This window comes from Aptenodytes forsteri, unplaced genomic scaffold, assembly GCF_000699145.1.
Source record: "Aptenodytes forsteri isolate BGI_AS27 unplaced genomic scaffold, ASM69914v1 Scaffold2, whole genome shotgun sequence".
Classification (NCBI taxonomy): Eukaryota; Metazoa; Chordata; class Aves; order Sphenisciformes; family Spheniscidae; genus Aptenodytes; species Aptenodytes forsteri.
Genome location: NW_008795695.1, coordinates 12,430,006 through 12,434,582, shown reverse-complemented (window position 1 = coordinate 12,434,582; position 4,577 = coordinate 12,430,006).

The following is a 4,577-nucleotide window of genomic DNA, read 5'->3' as shown; positions in this document are numbered from 1 at the left end:
ATACTTAAAGCCTTGTTATTCTTCTGGGCATGTGTATCATGGAAACGCCATTGTCTTACAGAGAGGGCATTTGTCCCCTGGGGTGGAAAAGCCCGCTCTAACATCAGATATAGATGGGGTAACTACAGCCAGAGCAGAGCATCTATGTATGTTGATGTTTGTAATTTCTCCTGTAACAACCATTTAGCAGAGACAAAACTAGACAGGGAATGCTCCTCTAGGAAAAGGGATCTGCGTGAATCGTGGCTGCACTTTTGCACCAGCACGGGAAGGCAGGCAGGCACCATCTATTCTGGCCGGTGCACACACACACACACACAAATGAAGATTTGTCCCTTCACAGCAGAAAAGGTCAGACCCATCACAGTGCACTTGTCTGTATACACGATTAGCCATCCCAAATTATCACAACTATCGTCATCATGCAGGATCCTCGTATTTTTTAAATTGATGTTGGCTTAGCCTTTTTGAAGTGCCTTAAAGAACGTAACCTTGCCTGAGTACCTTTCTGTCTTCAGTTACACGCAACTTGCAAAAAAGCACGAGCCAAGCAGCCACAAAACCCCCTGATATTTTTCCTATTTGAAGTAGAAACTGCATCTCCCATTAAAATAAAGGCCCCTCCTACTCCATTCCTCTAACATCGCAGAAACCTGCTGGCTGCCACACTTGGCACAGCTGCTCCCTCTGCTATGCCAGTGCTGGCCACCAGCAGCTGCAGTTGCCAGAAGCCATCAAATAAGTAAGAAGGCAGAGAGAAGGAGGAGCAGCGTGAGCTTGTGCTGCCGGTGGCACAACAGCCTGCGGGCGCAGACTGTCAAAGGAGGGCCAGAGGTCGGTTGGAGATAAAAAGGGGTCTGCAGCCAGGAGTAAATGGTTAAAGAACATAACACAAAACCCCATTTTTTAAAATAACATATGTAATCCAGAGCCTCACAGAGAAGAACAGAAAGGACGTTTTGCCAGTTCCTTTCTAGAAGGAAATACAGATGCTGGATACGGTCCAGTAAATGGTTGTATTGGGTAGCAAGCGTGGCAGCAGCTTGGCTTTCTAAGCCTCTGGCAATGTTCACACTAGAGGAAATAGAAAAGGGCGTGTTCTTGTCTGCAAAACCAAACAGAAGTAAAGATGTATGAGTTGACAGATGCTTACGTATGCTTCTGCTGGCACTTCTCTCAGAAAAGATAATCTAATTTCCTTGTTGACAGTTAAATCTCACTTCCACTGAACAAGAGTGGTGCTCTTAACTCCTCAAGCCCTGATGTAGCAAAACGCTTTGAAGTCAGTGGATGTCATCATAGTCCTTCCTTTGCTAGGCTGAACCTTCATGCTGGCTGAACAGAGGTCTGAATGCAGACTATTGCAACCTTTAGCTGATTAATGTATTTATTTTCCTTCCAGTAAATTGCACGAGTATATTTTATGATTCATAATTGCACAGATGGAAAAGGCTAATCTGTTTAGCCACTGAGTGATCTCTTTGTCTTAGGGGATCAGAAAAGTTCGTAACTTCTTTACATAATAATGGGTTGTTAAATAGTATTTTACTATATAAAAATGGATATTTACTTCGACTTTATTCCACACAAGTAGGAGAATTCTCAGGACTGATATAATCATGGCTTTTAGTTGCCTTTATTAGTTTTACATGCTTTGTTTTCCCAACAGAGCAGCTGGGATATTGTATAAGCAATTCAGATCAACACTGGGTGCAGTCCAAATAGAACCTGCCGTTGAGCTTTGGCAGGCAAAAAAAAAGTAATATCCAAAAGAGCCAAAACAGAAAGAGGCTGGGAAGGATATGGCTGGGTGGGGGGGGGGAAAAAGGGGGGGGGCCTATGGCTGGGAATAGACAGGTGTAGCCCTGCTGCGGCCATACTCGGAAAGGGCTGGAGGTAAGCCAGCTGCGGTCTGGAAGCCATCTCTATGAGTTAGCACAGTATATCCTGCCTGTTGATGAGAAATTTTAGCGCCGGCACAGCGCCACACTAATATGACTACATAGTTTCCAGACTGGTACTTTCATCGCATCTAGCTTGCCAGAAAGCCAGTGAGAATCACCAGTCGGTATCTTTAGGAAAAGAGACCAGCAGACAAGACCGCTGTGCCAGCACAGCCTTTTCCCCAGCCAGAGCAGGACGGTACCCGAGTGCTACAGGCCACTTATGAAGAAAAAAACCTACAGCAAGTGGAACATGGAGGTGGGGGGGCAGTAAAACTGCCTCCAGGCCTCCCACATAAAGATAGATATTGCTACGGCTGCAGGAGACAATTAGGAATAATGGCGTTTATTGGAACCCTGTGAGTTGCCTATCAGTCTCCTGTTCCATTCAGAAAACTGAGATCAGGGGTGCCGACAGTATGCTACTCCGACTCTCCCCAGGGCTTTCCAGAGGGGTGGAGAGTGGGACTGTTAAACCACCTCATGTTGTCTAAGGAAACATCTGTAAAAAAAGCGCTTATAGGAACAGTGGTGTCTATTGGGGTAGGATCTACTGGAGGGAGCCGTGGGCAGAGCTGCTGCACGTGACCCGTTGCTACAGGGATCGGTGGCCCCTGTAGCTAGGTTGGAGCTTCCCTGGCTAGAGACCCAGATCAGCTCTCATACCTTCAGCCACCTGCTCACAGAAAAAGGAATGAGAATGTACTGAGAATGCAGAATTAAAAAAAAAACAACCCACAACCAAGCTGTATTATTATAAATGGAATCTGTAAAACAATATATAGACCATCTTTCATTACAAAAGAAGAACATCTATTTTGAGGAACTTATCTTGAAGAATTTAATTCTGCTTCCAGCAGGAAATGGGAGTTTCTCTTGTTACTTTGCCCTTATTTCCACTCTTCTTAAATTGCCTGGAGAGCTGAGTGGAAGTGCAAGAAATGGCTATGGAAACAATTGCTGAGGAGTAAACAGATTGAAATAGGCAGGTAGACTACTGATAGATTTCATTTCTCCGTGCTTGCAGACTTGATCACTGGAAGGTAGTTACATGAGAAGGGAGGACTGAGGTGTATTTTAATAGAAATCAAATACCAGAACAGTTACAAATACTGTGGTAAAATAGAAAGCAGACCACAACAGAGAGCTTACACTAAAGCAATTGCCTTGCAAGTCATGTATAAGCGGATGAAGTACGAAGGTATTGGAGCTGACAGGAATGAGGAGGCAGCAAATTAGTCCCATCTACCTCATCCGTTTCATTCTTCTTTATCGAATTCATTCTGAGTTACCAGATTAGGACTTCAGATGGTATGGACAAAAGGATTGGGCTGCTTCAGCTTTATGTCATTACAAGCTATGCCTAAATAAAGAAGCTTAGGTTTGGGGTTTTGTTTATTTAATGAGATAAAACCCACTTCCAGAGAGAAGTAGAGAAAAATGTAATATTAACGCTGCTTTATTCTTATACTGACCATAAGATATTTTTTCACCCCATGAATGCCAACTGCTTTCTTGGTAGCAGTAGTAACGCTGACTGTCATAAAAGTCTTGAGAAAAGACATTAGCAACAATTTCCTAAACGGAATGGAAGTGACCTGTATATGTCCCTATTGCACTTCAGTGAAAAGGGAGACTCCATGTATAGAAGAAGCACACCACCTTTACCACATCAGAGGTAGTGTGTGCACCCCGCTGTATTTTTATCACCCCTTTGAAGCGAGACACTGATTGCAATGTAGGGGTGAACAAATGGTACTGTTGTTTCTGATATTCATTGTGCAACATGTGTTTTCAAAGCTGTCAGTGCTGGAAGGAGCCCCTGAGGCCAGGCCTGGCACAGCAGCATTTTCCCTGCAAAACCTCAGCACTGCCAAAAGTCTCCCCGCTCCTAACACAGGGTAAAGTCCAAAGAGAGCCGGGAGCATAGCGGGCCTTAAAAGCGCCTTTTGGCCGTTCCTCCCTACAGAGGAGCTCTCTGGCTAAATTCAAAGTGAGGCCCTGCAAAGCAGGATGAAAGGACAGCCAGGGCTGTCCTCTCCTGCAGGAAGCACCTTACAGGGTCCTGTGCCTAGCAGCCTTTTGCTTTGCTATGTCACTGTCTTTCCCTGTTTGTAAGCACCTCTGGCAGCAATGGCTTCGGCTTTCTCTGGAGCTCTCTCTCCCTACGGGGCTTCTGCTCAAACTGCAAACCAGGAGCTTCTCCAGGGCAGCTTGCAGCTATGGCAGCTTCTGCCCTCTCCTGCCAGGGCGACCGGCAATCAGTGCTGGCAGCTGCCAGCTGAGCCAGCAGTAAGAGCAGAGCAGATAATCAGCACACCCGCTAACCCTCTCGGGCCTTTCGCCAAATGAAATTGAGATACAAGATCAGCAGGACCTTAAGAATATTTATGGTATTATGTTGGTCCTTTGATGGACCGAAGCCCTGGAGGGAAAAGGGGCTCAAGAAAGCTGGGTAATATTCAAGGATCACCTCCTTCAAGCTTAGGAGTGATCAGAGGAAGTCCGGCAAAAACGCCAGGAGGCCTGCATGGATGAACAAGGAGCTCCTGGACAAACTCCAACACAAAAAGGAAGCCTACAGAGGGTGGAAGCAAGGACAGGTAGCCTGGGAGGAATACAGAGAAATTGTCC